Here is a 17,675-nt window from a genome sequence, read left to right as displayed (position 1 = left end):
TCGATGCTGTCGACCTCTGCCATCTCGAGTACCTCGACGTTAGGGGTGTGAGCGCTCCAATGGATGTTGAGGATGGAGCGGAGACAACGCTGGTGGAAGCGTTCTAGGAGCCGTAGGTGGTGCCGGTAGAGGACCCATGATTCGGAGCCGAACAGGAGTGTGGGTATGACAATGGCTCTGTATACGCTTATCTTTGTGAGGTTTTTCAGTTGGTTGTTTTTCCAGACTCTTTTGTGTAGTCTTCCAAAGGCGCTATTTGCCTTGGCGAGTCTGTTGTCTATCTCATTGTCGATCCTTGCATCTGATGAAATGGTGCAGCCGAGATAGGTAAACTGGTTGACCGTTTTGAGTTTTGTGTGCCCGATGGAGATGTGGGGGAGCTGGTAGTCATGGTGGGGAGCTGGCTGATGGAGGACCTCAGTTTTCTTCAGGCTGACTTCCAGGCCAAACATTTTGGCAGTTTCCGCAAAGCAGGACGTCAAGCGCTGAAGAGCTGGCTCTGAATGGGCAACTAAAGCGGCATCATCTGCAAAGAGTAGTTCACGGACAAGTTTCTCTTGTGTCTTGGTGTGAGCTTGCAGGCGCCTCAGATTGAAGAGACTGCCATCCGTGCGGTACCGGATGTAAACATGGTCTTTGCCCTCAGACAGCTCCAAGAAAAGTGCAGAGAACAAAACAAAGGACTCTACATCACCTTTGTTGACCTCACCAAAGCCTTCGACACCGTGAGCAGGAAAGGGCTTTGGCAAATACTAGAGCGCATCGGATGTCCCCCAAAGTTCCTCAACATGATTATCCAACTGCACGAAAACCAACAAGGTCGGGTCAGATACAGCAATGAGCTCTCTGAACCCTTCTCCATTAACAATGGCGTGAAGCAAGGCTGTGTTCTCGCACCAACCCTCTTTTCAATCTTCTTCAGCATGATGCTGAACCAAGCCATGAAAGACCCCAACAATGAAGATGCTGCTTTGAAATACACTTGCAGTAAAGGATTCAATCTTCTTCTGAATATATAACATTTTTTCCACTAATGGTTGGGCATATGTTTTTTGAAAATTAAAGTGGGGCCTAGGGGAAAAAAGGTTGAGAACCACTGAGTTAGTGTAATGCTATTGCAGTGCCAGTGACCTGGGTTCAAATCCATTGCTATCTTTAAGGATTTTGTACATTAACCCAGTGTCTGCATGGGTTGAATGGGGGTTATATTTGGGGGCACGGCTCTTAGGGCTTGTTACCATGCCATACGTCTAAATTTTCATGCCAATTATCATTCCGTACTTTTCTCCTCGTTAATTTGTTCTCAGTTTCTGGAGATTTCTTCAAAGCTATGTTCTTTCAGAAAAATCAGATACCAGAGGAGATCACACTTCCCTTCAAGCCTGTTCAGAATACAGTAAAGTCAAGGGTGATAATTTATCTGATCCACTTTCTCTGCTGATCTCATACTCCTTGGAGTTTATGAAACCCATCAACCAAATTACAAAACCTTTGTTATTTTGCTCATCATAGTTGTTTCCCAATTCATTTTTCTCTTTTTTCAAGGACAATGATATTGACTACATTAAAGTTATCAATTTATTTATTTTTTTCAAATGTTCACTTTGGTTTAGATAATGTGATTTTTTTTTACATGCCAGAAAATAAAGTCAAATTAGTGTCACTTCCAAAAATAACTATTAATTGTAGAAATGTAATAATTATCTTCTGGAATGACGGTGCAACTCTGATTATCTAAAATGGTTGGGACCGGGCCTATTTCAGATAAATGTTTCTTTTTCGTAGAACTGGTCATTTTTCTAAAAACAGCCCAGATGCAACAGCAAAACATTTGTAACAGTGTTTAAACAACAACAAGTAACTAGGGAAGGCCTTTTAAGCATCAAAATCATGTTTAATTCTCACCAAAAATAAATGCTGGCCACCGCTGATCACCAAAACTTTCTCACCAAGGCCCTGCTCATGCCGGGAGATTCCTGCTACTGCTCAGTAGCTTGAGTTCTGCTGATATTGGGAGTCGAGGTCAGCTGCTGCAGGCACGAGGAGCCCGAGGTCCCCGGTCAGTTCGGCTTCAAAATAATTTTGGCTAAATGAGAATTTCTGATTTGTTTTGAAGGGAACTTGAAAAAAAAATCGGATAACAGGAATTTGGAGAATGTGATTTCAGATAATTAGAGTTGTATTGTAAATCCTTTGATTTGTATAAATAGTTGCTTTATTTGGTTCACTTTATGCAGCCAATAGTGCAGAATAATTCTTCGTCACTAATTTATGATGTATGTTGGATATTTGTGTGCACAAATTGGGAATTCACACAATCCAGCTTCAACCCAGTAGATTAAGATGGACAACTAAGTTTCTTCTGCATCATGGATATCAAATGTTGTGGCGGCCCGCCACCGCAGTAATTGGGCCAGTGTTCCAGGCGGTGAGTACAACCAAAACCAGCAGTGGCACTGGCCCCAGCAAGCAAATTGGCAGGGCAAGGGAAATGTAAGTGCCAGTGACTCCAAAATGGCACTGGCCCAACTGCACAGCAAACAGACAGTCAGGGGCAGTGCATGGGGAAGGCGGCATTGCAATGCAAGAAGGTACCTGTGCACAGGAAACCTGCTTTTGTTATGTGGGCCGTGACATCAGAAAAAAGGGGAATACAGCAGGAACACAAATAAAATAAAAGTCGAGTTTGAGCCCCCAATAAAGCAGAGCTATACCCGACCACGCACATGTGTCTGTCTTTCTTCGCATAGCACACAGCTACAATTGGTCACCCCGATGGTTTAGACAGCATCTAAATCCAGCAATGAAGAACAGGGAGCAGTCCACACAATCACTCTCAAGCTGCTGGCCTCCTGGACGATTCAACCATGTGTGTGGTTTGAGCAGGCTGAGGCACAGTTTCAGATCCGGCAGATCACAGCAGAGTCCACCCAGTGCTACCACATGGTGAGCACCCTGGACCAGGACACAGCAGGACAGGTGGCCAACTTCATCCAAGAGCCCCTATCGGAAGGCGTCTACACACAGCCTTCATGGACTTTCTAATTGAGACTTTTGTGTCTCACGGCATGAGAGAGTGACACGTCTGCTCCACTTGGACAGTCCAGGGGACAGGCCCCCATGGGCTCGAATTAATGAAATGCTGGCCTTCCTTGGAAAGAATGAGCCCAGCATCATATTTGAGCATGCATTCCTGGAGCAACTGCTTGAGGACATCCAATTGCTCCCAGCAGACGCCGACTTCAGCGATCCCCCGGAAAGTCACAGCATGAGCAGACGTTCTGTGGAAACAGAAAAGAAAGTGCTCGGCATCCGTGGGGGTTGTTGCTAAATTGTGAAGCCACACCCGTCAAAGGAACAGCAGTACCCCAGAGGAGGTGATCCAGACAAACAGTGGTGTTCCTACCACCAGAGATGGTGCTCCAGACCCCACCGGTGCAGACCACCATGCACATTCCAGGGAAATGTCAGGGCCAGCCATCGCTAATGACCATGAACAGCCACTCCTTGAGGCAGACTTCATGCGCACCAATAGCCTGCTAGTGGACCTCAAGGGTTGGAGACTGGTCCATGGAAAGACTTTCCAAACTTGTCCCCTCAAGGATGCCAAACTTACAGCACCCCACCTGGATTCCATGCAGTGATCCACAGACGAATACTCCAAAATCCTTGAAGATTTCCCAGAATCGGTCACCCCCCAATTCACCATGGCGATGTCCCAGCAGGGACTACAACATCACATCCTTAACCAAGGCCCACCGCTCCACACACAAATAAGACGTCTTCCTTCAGAGAAGCTCCAGCTGGCGAAGCAGGAATTCAAGAAATTGGAGGAGCTTGGCATTGTACAGCAGTCAGACGGCCCATGGGCTTCTCCCCTGTATATGGTGCCCAAAGGCACAGGGGGTTGGAGACCATGCAGAGACTAATGTCATCTCAATGAGGCCACAACATCAGATCGATACCCTATTCCACACATCCAGGACTTTGCGGCTAATCTGCACAGACAAAGTTCTTTTCCAAAGTGGACTTCATGTAGGGATACCATCAGATCCGGTGCACCTCAATGATATCCCCACCCCGTTCGCCCTGTCTGAATTCCTGCACATGCTGCTCGGATTGAAGAATACCACACAGACCTTCCAGCATCTAAAGGATGTGGTGGACCGAGTCCTGGATGGCACCTTCGTCTACTTGGAAAACATCCTCATGGCGAGCAGGGACTGACAAGAATACTTGCTGCACCTCCGCAACCTCTACACCCGGCTGAGCGAATTTGGACTGACGATCAACCCAGCCAAATGCCAGTTGAGGTTGGAGCCCATTGACTTCCTGGGAAATAAGATAACCAAGGAAGGGGCCACACCACTACCAAGCAAGGTGAAGGCCATCTGGAAGTTTCCTAGGCCCAGCCCGACCAGGGTACTACAGGAGCTTGTGGGTATGATCAACATCTAACATAGGTTCATCCCCTCGGTTGCACGGTTCATGTGGCCCTTGTTCACCAGATGGCTGACAAGGCAAACGGCATCACATGGGTTGGGAGTTAGCGGAGGCCTTTGTGAAAGCCAAGGAAGCCCTGGCAGGTGTTGCTCTTTTGGCACACCCCAGGGCAGATGCTTCAATGGCCCTGACTGTGGATGCCTCAGGAATGGCAATTGGCAGAATTCTGGAGCAGCAGATTGAAGGAAGTTGGCAACCATTGACTTTCTTCAACAAACATCTGCGACTTCCAGAACTGAAGTACAGCACTTTCAACAGGGAGCAACTGGTGCTGTACTTGGCCATCAACCATTTCAGGTACTTCCTCGAGGGCAGGTCTTTTACAGTCTTCACAGACTTTCGCCTTGGCCGAGATCTCGGACTCCTGGTCAGCCTGCTAGCAGCATCGCCTGTCTTAAATCACAAATTGTAAGTTTCATCTCTGGCAAGGATAATGTGGTGGCAGACACACTGTCCAGGCAGACCATCCACACACTAACAAAGGGAGTAGATTTTGTGGCACTGGCAAAGGCGCAATAAGATGATGAGGAGATGCCACAGTACAGAACAGCCATATTAGAACTGCAACTCCAGAATATCCCAGTCAGCACAGGTAACACCACCCTCCTGTGCGACGTGGCCACCAGTCAGGTCAGACCCATCATCCCGGCAGCTTGGAGACTGCAGGTTTTTTATTCCATTCAAGGGCTGGTTCACCCATCCTTTAGGACCGTGGTCCGACTGGTGGCCAGCAAATACATATGGTGTGGTTTATGAAAAAAGGTCAGCGGGTGGGTAAAGGTGTGCACGCAGTTACAAACAGCCAAGGTTCAACGGCACATAAAGACCCCACCTCAACACTTTGAACCCGCAGAGCAAAGGTTCAACAACGCCCACGTGGATATAGTGGGACTCTTACCAGTATCCCAAGGTACCTGTTTATGATGGTTGACCATTTCATGAGGTGGCCAAAAGCAGTCTCGCTGGCAGACACATCCACAACCTCGTGCATCAGAACTTTCATCTCCTCCTGGGTGGCATGGTTCAGGATACCATCCCACATTACATCGGATAGAGGGGCCCAATTCACCTCCAGCCTGTGGTCTGACCTTGCCATCGTGTGGGGCGCCCAGCTGCACCACACAACGGCCTATCATCCGCTGTCAAATGAGCTGGTGGAGCACTTCCACAGGCACCACAAGGCTATGCTCATGACCAGACTACAAGTACCTAACTGGGTAGATGAGCTACCACAGGCACTGCTGGGTATCCACAGAGCACTCAAAGAGGACCTCAACACCTCTTCAACCAAACTCGTCTATGGAGCTCCACTGGTGGTCCTGGGGGGATTTGTACCATCTCTAGGTGGACGGCAGGACGAGGCGGCAGCCCTCCTCCATAAATTGAAGGAAAGAGTCGGCAATCTGACTCAAACTTCTGGATTTGACAATAATTTCCAGTAGGAGCAATGTGCCATGAAATTCAATGGCCGTATATGTTAGAGGTAGATTAGTAAATAGCATCATTGAAAATAAATCCACATTGCATCGACTTGCATTTTGGAAAAAAGAATTTCAGATTACGAAGAAACATTTTACATAGGAAAATATATGACATGAGCAGTCTGACATTGGAGAAGAGAGATGGAAGCATGGCAGTTCCTTTAAATGTGATTGCAGTTCTGCCTCAGAGAGTTCCAAAATTAACCCCAATAGGGAAACTTAAATATACTGTCTAATTCTAATGCAAGTCTAAATGCTCAGTGCATTCTCCAGCCCAGCTGATAAAATCCAATGGATTTCCAAGAATGTCCAAGTCCACTCTGACTTTTCACATAATTTCTACCTAAAATTGTGCTTCTTTCAAAGCCAATCCAATTAAACATTATTCAGTTGCCACTTCAATATTCAATACCTTTATGTCAATATCAAGCACTCATTCACAATAATCCTATATAAAACCTATTTTTTATTCTCATATTCTCAACAACTTTTCCAAGAATCTTATTTTTAGTTGATATCCATGCTTTGTTTGGATATTTTACTGTCATTACTGGTTTGACATGATTCTTAACAATCAAGCAGCTTCCACTGGTGCAGACCTACAGAGTGGAGAGAGGAGTCACAGTGCTCAGTTGCAGGGTTCTACCACCCAATCCGTCTACTGATGACTCCGTACCGGCTTTAAATGGCATGCAAAATGAGCCAATGGGTGGTTTATTTTTAAAATACTGTGACTGTAGGGTCTGTCTTGCGTAGGCAGCAGTCTCAAGGGGTTGCAGACTCCAGGGGAACAGAAGACTGGTGCAGGGCACCAGAAAAGAGGGCAACCTCCCCGTTTGAGAAGGAGAAGCAGAGGAGATGACCCAACAAGATGGTGACCACGGTGGCAGACCAGTGAAGAGCTCAGCATCTGAAGAACAAACAGGCTGACTTGAGGCAAGGAACCCATACAGGCTGCAGGCAACAGCAGTCAAAGGACTTCGACCAAACTTTGCACTGCTGAAGACTGGATTGACACTGGCTGAGTAGGTACCCGGTATTGGAACCAGTCAGTGAGAGGGCTTCCTGATAGTGTCAGAGTTTTGAATCTGGTGCTCGAGCTATGGATGGTTTGGACTGAAATTTGGGTGCCTGCGAAGGTTGCGGAAGCACTGAGGATGAATCCAAGGACACTCAGTGATTCGGGAACTCTCTTTTGCTTCTTTTTTTTCTGACTGTAAGGGGCACTAGGCAATTTCTGTCTGCCTTAATGTCCCGCATCGGACTGGTCAGCCACAAACGAGCCTGCAGCTGACGTGGACTTTTTACCCCCTCCATAAATCTTCGTCCGCGAAGCCAAGCCAAAGAAAGAAAGAAAAAGAAATGTAGACTAAAGTCAATTTTGTAAAATATTACACCTATTTTATCACATGATGACAAAATAATCTTAAATTGAAAAAAATAATTCTCTTTCGCAAAAGGAGGTATATGAAAAGTCTAGCTGGAGTACACTTGTAATCTTTACTTGTGTTTTAATGATTATTTTTCCTTTTGATCAAGAAAGTTAAAGTTCAAGGTGGAAAAAGCACGCAACTGCTGGAGAAACCCAACAGGTCAAACAGTGCCTTTATGAAGCAAAGGTGATGGTTAAACGTGAGCATAATTAGTTGTTGGGAGTTGTCCCTTCCTGTCTTTTTCAGCCTATGAAAGTTTCTGCTGCCACCCACTCAACCATGCTTCTGTTTACCATATATTGATGCAAACACCAGCAAACAAAACCACGACTCAGCCAGATAGCTGGATGTATCAAGTAGTTTGGCATAGAGTTATAGATTTCCAATATCATCATCAGTATCATTAGTAATCATGCTGTTGGTGGTCAATATGAATTAATCTGTCCCATACAGCACTGTATTTTTGTTCTGCAACATTTGTTTGAATCGCAGAGTGCTATTAATGGATATGGTCTAACAATCCTGGGATCTGAGTTTTAATCCCATAAAGGCAGCTGTGGAATAAAATTAGTTTGGCAATCTGAAGTTTAAAATGAAAACTGAACATGAGCAATCATAACCAGAAAATATCAGACTCCATCTTAAGATTGCAGTATCTGCAGTTTTTGCGTTTTGCAGTAAAAATGTGCTTGGTTCACTAATGTCCTTGAACCATAGAACAATTACAACACAGAAACAGGCCACCTCAGCCTCTCTCGTCTGTGCCAAATCATTTTTTTTTCCTACTCCCACTGACCTGCACCCAGTCTATATCCCTCCCATCCATGTACCTGTCCCAATTCTTAAATGTTAAAATTGAGCCCATATTTACCACTTCAGCTGGAAGCTTGTTCCACGCTCCCTGCCTCATGTTCCTCCTAAACCTTTCCCCTTTCACCCTTAGGTGAAACCCTCTGGTTTGTATCTCACCTACCCTCAGTGGAAAAAGCCTATCTACATTTACTCTGTCTATTCCCCTCAATTTTAAATATCTCAATCAAATTTCCCCTCATTCTTCTATGCTCCAGCGAATAAAATCCTAACCCGTTTAACCTTTCCCTGTGACTGAATTCCTGAAGTCCAGGCAACATACTAGTAAATCTTCTTTGCACTCTTCCTATTTTATTGATATCTTTCCTGTAGTTAGTGACCAAAACTGCACACAATACTCCAAATTTGGCCTCACCAATATCTTATACAACTTTATCATTACATCCCAGCTCCTGTACGCAATACTTTGTTTTATGAAGGCATACATGTCAAAAGCTCTCTTTACAACCCTGTCCACCTTGACTGGAAGAAATATCCCATCCTTATGCAGTCTGACCAAAGTATAATTTATGTGGCTAAATTTTAAATATCTTCTGAAATAAACAGCAAGTGATTAAGTTTAAAGATAATCAGAGTTGGGCAGTAAATGCTACTCTTTTTAGCAATGCCTCGATCCCCCCAAAAGAGAAGTGACTGATATCACAAAATCGAAGAAATACACAAATGCTGGAGAAATTCACCAGGTCAAACAGTGCCTTTATGTCGCAAAGGTGAAGATCAGGACATCTCTTAAGTTCCCCCACACCTTGATGAAGGGCTCAAGCCAGAAACAGTGGTGATGTCACCTTTGTGACATAAAGGCAGTGTTTGACCGGCTGAGTTTCTCCAGCATTTGTGTGTTTCTTCACTTAACCACGATATCAACAGAATCCTGTGTTTTACCCCAGTATCATAAAATCTATCATAGTTCTCTGGCAAGAGAATGCTCTGGACGCAAAGCTTAATCTCAAGAACTAGTCTATTAACAGGGTAGCTGCAGAATTAGTTTTCCAGGCTTCATCAAAAACAACAAATTGCTGTCATCACCCTCAGTGCACTTGTCTGTGAGGATCCTTGATGAATCCACGTGAAAGTTCCAGTTCATCTTTGGATGATGAGAAGTGCTCAAGAACACATGACTGCTGCATCTCCCAATAACTATGAACTGTGGGGACTGGCTGACATTGAGCCAAAAGCTTCTCTTATAGCTCGAAGAGGTTTCATTGAAGCCTTGTTGCTTGATCACCTCACAATGGGAATATCCAGACAAATAAATGGCCAAGTGTCATCATTTGATTTGTGCAAGTTTACTGCAGATTTTTAATACATGCAAGCTTTAGGCTTCGGGAAGTAATCTAGTGTCATGTATCTTGCCAAGTTGGTGCAGAGTAAGATCAGCCAGCAATATCTCAAAATTGCATGAGAATACAATAAAGGGCAAGGAGATCATAGAGCTGTTCACTATGTCTATGAGCCCTTTGGCCAACTTGTCCATACTTGACAATTTCCCAATTCGAGCAAGTCATGTACATCTGCATTTGGCCCATATCTACCAAACCTTCCCTTATTTGTGACCCTGTCAAAATTTCTCGGTCTTGTAATTGTACTCTTCTCTCCAGCTTCATCAGGAACCTTATTCCATTCATGCACTGTCTTCTGCGTGGAAAAACTTGTCCCTCATATCACTTCTCTTTCCTCTCTCATGTTAAATCTATCCTCTCCATAGACTGGGCAAAAGAGTCTGACCATTCACTTCATCTAAGCCCTTCATTGTAAACTTCCACAAGTGTCCAGGTTCAGGGTCATTGTGTCAAATGTGTGACAATTGCTCTGTTTACAGAAGGTATCGTTCATTACCTTAAAATCCTCAGGAGAACTTCAATGATCTAGAAGACCATGGTTGCCTGCTCTGCACATCAGACCTTCTTTACATCTGTTCCATCAACAGTTGTTCAGGTTCACAGTGAGATGACCAGGACATGGTGGGTGGGGAGGAGGGAGGGGAGTTGGTGAAGGGTGTGATCCACAGCAGCATTACAGGACTGCTTTGAGACCATGGACAGGATCTGTTTCAGAGAGTAGGAGCACAAGAGCTCAGTGACTGACTACATCACCTAATGAACTGAGGATATCACTGAGATCAAATGCGTTACAACCAGTACTAACTGGAATTCATGGGATGCAGGAGTCCTGGCACTTCTCAGAACTCAGATGCTCCATTCAGACAAGAGAACAGGATGGCACTAACATCAGCCAGGACAATAAGGAAGGCAAAGCATGGGTACGCACAGAAAATCCATAGACAGCTGAGCAACACCAGCGACACAAGGTGCATGTGGCAAGGGATCAAGAACATTATAGATCACACAGCGACTTTATGAGTTAAAGATGACGCCACCCATTTTCCGGACAAACTGAACACCTACGAATGGTTCGACGATAAGAACAGGCTGATGCTGAATAAAGCTCTATGTGCCCCTGATGAATGAGCTCTGGCCAAGGTGAAGAGAGCCCTATCCAAGATGAACCCACACAAGGCAGCAGGACCAGACAATGTATCTGGTCGGGTACCAAAGGGGTGTGAAGGCCAACTGACTGAGGTCCTTAAAGGCATCTTCTGTACATCACTGCAGGAGTCCATTGTCTCCCTTGAGTTCAAGACAACTACATTATCCCAATAACAACGAGTACAACAGTAACAGGCCTCAAAAATCACTGACCTCCACCATTATGAAATGCTTCATGTATCTGCTAACGGAATGCATCAATGTACACCTTTCAGAGACACTGGATCCATTTCAAATTTGTCCTATTGATGATGCTATAGCCTTGTACCTCCACTCCATCCTGGCTGATCTGGAGAACTATGGTTCAGACACAAGGCTGCTGTTCCTCAACTTCATCTCAACATTTATTACAATCATTTCCCACATGTTGGTGGAGAAGATGTGCACGATGTGACTCAACATCCTTTCTGTAAATGGATTGTGGACTTCCTAATAGAAAGTCCACAGTCTGTCTGGGTCAATACTAGAATGTTGAAAACCATCACACTGAGCACTGGCACGCCTCAAGGCTCTGCCTTTTCCTGTTCATGCCACTGACCCATGTCTGTAATGCCAGATCCAGCTGATAGTATCAAACTGAGTCTTTAGGTAGACAAGACAAAGAAGATGATTGTGGACTTCAGGAGCACCAGGGACAACCATCCACTGCTTTACATTAATAGCTCAGTCGGGGAGAGTGAAGAGCACCAGCCCTAACCATATTGACCTATCGGGATCACTCAGTATCTCCTCACTTGTTAGGAAGGCACAAAGTGCCTGCACTTCCCAAGAAGGCATGGCTACTGGCCATCATTGTGTAAACTTCATGTAGGAGCTCTATCGAGAGTGTCCTGGCTAGCCGCATCACAGTTTGGTACAGAGCATTGAATCATTGGATCGAAGGTCAATTCACAGGACAGTAAGAGCAGAAGGGAGGATCATTGAAGTCTCCCTCCCCCCGCCATTAATGTGAGCTACCTGGATCATTGACTGAAGAGGGCGTGCAAAATTGTTGACGTCCCCTTCTACCCCACACACAGCATATTCTTATTGGGAAAGAGATACAGGAGGATCAGAGCCAAAACCACCAAGTTGAGAAACAGCTTCTTCCCACTGGCAGTGAGACTGCAAAATGACCTTCTCATACAAAGCCTCTGAGACTCATCTATTCATTAAACAATATTTAGTAACTGCACATGTGTCATTTGCCTGTATGTGGATTTTGTCTGGATGTGTGTTTGCATGTTTTTGAACTGAGGTCCAGAGAATTGTATTTTGTTGGGTTGTACTTGTACATTCGGATGATACTAAACTTGAACTATCTATTCTTCAAAGACTGTTCTGCAGCTCAAGATTGAGCAGCATAGCCAGTGCAACCAATATGAAATAGGAGGCAATGTGTAGATATGGCATTGCACCTCAGAAAGAGTTGCTGTGTTAATAACATAGGCATTCCAATTGCTTGCCTGCCCTACTGTGTGTCGGTATGGATGACAGAAGTATGCATCAATTGTGGGTGGCTCTGTAAATCAATCAGTGAAATGCATTGAAAACAAGCTCATCTCAGATAGGACAAATATCTCCAAAGCAGAAATTAAGTTCCTTGCTTCAGGAAATACTCCAATTTAATACAATGATGAGATCACAATTTTTTAAAAGTAATTCAGTATAGTAGAAGGCCCTCCCAGTCCATGAAACACTTTCTGCCCAATTGCACCCAAATAATCTCCCAAAACTCATCCGTATTGGAGTATGGGAAGAAACTGGATCACCATGAGAAAACCCACACACATCACAGGGAAAACATACAAACTCCTTACAGACAGTGTTGGATTCGAACCTAGGTTACTGACACTGTTAATAGTGTTGTGCTAACTGCTACACTATCCATGCCCACTCAAATGGGCCAAGTCTAATCTCCAGAAATGTTGCATGCAGCCAGATTTGAGACAGCTTAATGCTGATTTTCAATTTTGTAATGTGTAATAAAACTCCAAGGCAATTTAATTATGAGCATGTACCTTTTGCACCAGTTGGTTTGAAAGCTCATTGAAGTGAAACACAAATTCTGTTTTCTCTTCACAGATGTTGGCTAACTTGCTGAGTGATGTCAGTTTTGAACACTGAGAAATGTTAGGATAATTAAAGGTCTGTCTGCTTGATTACACTATGCCTGAATTTTCTTACTTGTTCATGCAATCTATCAATCTCTGCTCCTAAACACATTTTAGTTTGTTATTATGGTTCCATCCCTAGGATAAACAATTTTTGGCAATAATGATGATTCAAATGAGGTCCGGGAAATAAAGATGAAGCTTTTCAGCACAGTTGGAAATGATTCTTTTAGTGCTTAACTTAAATGATTCAAGCATTCTTTTTACCTTATTGCCTCAGATCTGCTCTGTAACTTGTTCCTTTGATGGCATTTTCAAAGAATGAATATGTCACATAAATACCTGAATAATTGATATGCTTGCATGAACAATGATCTGCTATCCTGAGCTTTAACCTTCTGACTCAAAAATGAAAACTTAATTGATAGCTTAGTGCTTTCATTGGACCCTAACTTTTCACCTTGAAGTTTGCTTATTGGTGCCTATTTTTAGGAGATAGAAATACATTTGGAAGAATATCTTGCTGTGAATGGACATCATCAAAATGTAAAGTTGATTGAACTTCTGATTACATTCCACACATCCCATGATGAATGACATCCCAACACATCCCACATTTAAAGTAACATGGGTAAGTGGAGAACAGGGAGTAAATGGAAGCACATGGATGACTGAAAATTTATTGATGAATCCAAAACTAGCAGTCAAATTCAGTTGCTCATCATCAAATCCCAGAACTTGTTTTTCCCCCCAAACATTGGCATTTAATTTCACTGGTGCGAAATCCTTTACTGTTTCAGGGACACTTTTTATTTCAATGAAAAAGTTCATAAGGGAATATGAAAATTTTGGAGATTCTATTATAGTCATTTCCTAACAATTCAGTTTATTGTCTATCGTTTCTTTTCTATGATGGACTGTTCATTTGTAACTGGAAGTTTACAGCAGTTTCCATAGTGATTGAGCAAGCAACAAATGGATGTATTCTTTGACAGAGCACTTTAGGGAATTGGTGCTGGATGAATTCCAGATCATTCGGGAGGCAGAGTGGGGTGAGAGACAGAAACTACAAGGAAACAGTCACACCCAAGAGGCAAGTAACTGGGTGACTGATAGGAGAGGGACAGGGAGCAGACAATTAGTGCAGAGCACCACTGTGGCCATTTCCCTGACAAAAAAAATAGTATACTGCTTTGGATACTATTGGAGGAAGCAATCAACCAGCGTCAAGTTATGGTGATCAGGTCTCTGGCACAAAGTCTGGGCTTTCATCTCAGTAGGGAAGGAAGAAGAGGAGAGTCATAGTGATTGGGGATTTGATAGGGGGACAGATAGGAGATTCTGTGGACAAGATTGAGACTCCCAGGTGCCAGGATCAGAGATGTCTCTGATCAAGTACACAGCATTCTCAACTAGGATGAGCCGCCAGATGCCTTGGTCCTTGGCGGTGTCAATTACATCGATAAGAAAAGGGAAGAGGTCCTGAGGAGGGAGTTAGGAAGGAAGCCAAATAAAAACAAGGTGATAATCTTGGAATTACTACCTGTGTCACTCAGGTTGATGCAATGCGAGTTTGAAAGACTGGCAGTGGGCGAAGCAGAAAATGTCATCAGTTGGGGGGTTTGATATGTGTTTATTTCAATACAAATAGTATGAGAAATAATGGAGATGAACTCAGATCAAGGATCAATACATGGAATTATGATATTATGACTGTAACAGACACTTGGCAAGGACAGGATTGACTGGTGCAGGTAGTGTGGTTTAGATGTTTTAAAAGGGTTAGGATGGGAGGAAACAGAGGGGGGTGTGGGGTGGAGTAGCATTATTAATCAAAGATAGTACACACAGTTGAAGAAACAAGGAATGTTGTGGAGGGATTATCCACTGTGTCAGTGTGGGTGGAAGTCAAATACAGGAAGGGAGAGATCACTGTATTGGGAGTAGTCTACAGATCCCAAATAGCCCTTCGTACACTGAAGAATATAAATAGACAGACTTTGTACTGGCGCAGAAATAGCAGGGTTGTTGTTGGAGACTACAACTTCCCAAATATTGACTGGCACTCCAACCTGCAAGAGGGATAGGTGGGACAAAATTTGTCAGGTATCCAAGAAGGATTCCTGACATTGCAGATGCACCAGCAGAATTGAGGAGAGGCCATATTGGATCTCGTACTGGGTAATGAACCTGGTTAGGTGACAGACCTCTCAGTAGGGGAGCATTTTGGTGAAAGTGACCACAACCCCCTGACCTTCAGGGTAGGATTAGGCAAAATGGTGAAGTGTTTAATTGGGGAAGGGATAATTACAATAGTATTAGGCTGCACTAGAGAAAGAGAAAATTGAGAACAGATGTTCCAAGGGAAAAACACAGAAGAAATGTGGTAGATGTTTTGTGATCACTTGATAAGGTTCTGAATAAGTTTGCCCCATTGAGACAAGGAAACATTCACAGGTTAAATGGACCATGGCTGACAAAACAGATCATATAGCTTGTTAAGAGGAAGGAAGCATACATAAGATTAAGGAAGCAAAATTCAGGAAGGGCTCAGGGGAATAACATGGCAGGCAGGAAGAAAGTTAAGAAAAGACTTAGGAGAGGGAGCATGAGAAGACCTTGGCATGTAGGATTAAAGAAAGTCCTAGGGTGTTACACTTGGAATATTGTGTTCAGTTCTGGTCGCCTCATTACAGGAAGGACATGGAAACTCTGGAGACGGTGCTGAGGAGATTTACCAGGAGGTTGCTTCAATTGGAGAATGTGGGTTTTGAGACAACTTTAGGAAGCTCAGGCCTTTCTCTTTAGAACAAATAAGAATGGTAGCTGACCTGATAGATGTCTACAAGATTATGAGAGGCATAGATATGGTGGATAGCCAACACCTTTTCCCTGGACCAGAATAACAGAGGACATCCGTACAACGTGAGAGGAGCAAAGTTTAAGGAAGACATCAGGAGTAAGATTTGTTTTTTTTTTTACAGAGAGTAATGCATTGCCAGGGTGGTAGCACAGCCTGGTATAATCTGGATATTTAAAAGACTGACATGATGAAAGAAAAATAGAGTGTGATGAGGTAGGGAAGGTTTCATTTTTTTTGAGGAGCTTTCTATCAGTCGGCAGAACATTATAGGGATGCAGGCCTGTGCTGTACTGTAATGTTCGATGTTCTATGTTAACAAATGATCAACCTCCTGATATCCAGTAATCGCAGAACTTGAGAGAGATAACTGCTGTAACAGCAGAAGATTTCTTTCTCCTCAAGCAAAGCACAACATTAGCGTGATGGAATTCTTTCTGGTGAAGAGAAGCTTCAACAGCTCAAAGGAGGCTTAAATCTGTTCAGGACATAGCAGACTTCTTGTTTGTCAGACCATCTGCTGATCCTCACACTCTTTCCCAACATTGCTTTCACATTTTGGCTGCAATGTGTAACTGATACAAAAAAAAACATAGTACTTCTTCACTCAAGCAACCCCACCACTTCCCAAACCTGTAGCTTCTACCACTGAGGAGGACAAGAAAACTTTTCCCATCGAGTCACATACCATTCCATCTTGAAATATATCACACACCTTCACTTGCTGGATCTAAAAACCTCCCGAAGTGTATTCCTGGGGTATAGAAGAGGAAAGAGGAAGCACATTGAGAAACTAGAGGAACAATATATTAAGTTTCATCTGGACAGTCTATAGCCCAATAGCATGAACATCGGATTTTTAAATCTCCAGGAATGAGTCGCTTCTCTCTTCTTCTGTGCCCTTTTTGTTCTTCCCCTCCCACAATTTTGTTCCCCTTCCCAACAATCTCCAACAAACGTACCTCCCATTCTCTTATCTGTCTTCCACTCCCATCTGCTTAATGGATTCTTCCACTCTCTCGTCAACCACCACCCCCCCCCCCCCTCAACCACACACACAATTATCCGGCCTCTCTCGACCATCATTCTCACCTTTAGTTGTCAGATCCCATCACAAGGAGCATCTTCCTCCACCTCACCTGTTTGTTTTCTCCCTTTCCCTCTCTGTGTAAGAAGTGTATACATTCTCCCCATGCCTGTGTGGAGGGCTGTGGTTTACTTCCACTGTTCAAAGTGTACCATGGTTGTATGTCAATTGGGAAGCACTGGCTCATGGGCTGAAAGGGTCTGTTACTGTGATGTATATCTAAAATGAAAAAAAAAATCACTCCAACAGCAGGTATGACCCATTTATTTTAAAATGGCCTCAATTGTACCAATGTCCAAGAAGTGTGTGATGAGGACAAAGGAACTACCGACCAATGGCACTTACTTCCACAGCAAAGGCTAGTGTTGAAGCATTTAAACTCCTGTCTGAGCAACAACATGGATCAATTCAAATTTGCCTACTGTAGCAGCAAATCTATGGCAGATGCCATCTCACTGGCTCTACACAAAAACCTGGACAGCAAAGATGCATATATCAGGGTTCCCTTCACTGACTACAGTTCAGCATTCAACACCATCATCCCTTCAAAATTGATCAGCAAACTCCAAGACCTGGGCCTCAATACCCACTGTGTAATCAGATCCTGGTATTCCCTCACCTCCAGATCCAAATCAGAGTGGATTGGCAAGAGCATCTCCACACTCTCCATCAGTAGCAACATAGGGCTGCATATTTAGCCCCCTGTTCTACTTGCTTTCCTATAACTGCATGTTCAGTATGACAACACCACCATTTACAAATTTGCTGATGATCCCACCATCATGGCCTGAATATGAAGGGC

At 43.9% G+C, this 17,675-nt stretch overlaps 1 protein-coding gene and 1 long non-coding RNA gene across 30 annotated transcripts in view; one reads left to right on the top strand and one right to left on the bottom strand.

Annotated features, from left to right (window-relative positions):
- Positions 1-17,675, bottom strand: part of LOC138763207 (contactin-4-like) — a 2,221,540-nt gene that overhangs the window by 1,475,617 nt on the left and 728,248 nt on the right. The gene's annotated exons all lie outside the window — the stretch shown is intronic.
- LOC138763210 (uncharacterized) overlaps positions 1-17,675 on the top strand; it is a 139,626-nt gene that overhangs the window by 77,380 nt on the left and 44,571 nt on the right. Inside the window, exons 1-4 of one of the 2 annotated variants that reach the window (XR_011357397.1) lie at positions 1,876-2,059; positions 7,524-7,603; positions 12,898-12,960; positions 13,419-13,557. The exons of the other annotated variant lie outside the window; for it this stretch is intronic. This is a non-coding gene — a long non-coding RNA (uncharacterized lncRNA). Of the gene's footprint in view, positions 1-1,875; positions 2,060-7,523; positions 7,604-12,897; positions 12,961-13,418; positions 13,558-17,675 lie in introns of those variants that run through there. 2 annotated transcript variants of the gene reach the window in all.

This window comes from Narcine bancroftii, chromosome 5, assembly GCF_036971445.1.
Source record: "Narcine bancroftii isolate sNarBan1 chromosome 5, sNarBan1.hap1, whole genome shotgun sequence".
In the NCBI taxonomy this organism is placed as follows: Eukaryota; Metazoa; Chordata; class Chondrichthyes; order Torpediniformes; family Narcinidae; genus Narcine; species Narcine bancroftii.
Note: the sequence above shows the minus strand (reverse complement) of the source record. Positions and strands in the feature narration are given on the sequence as shown.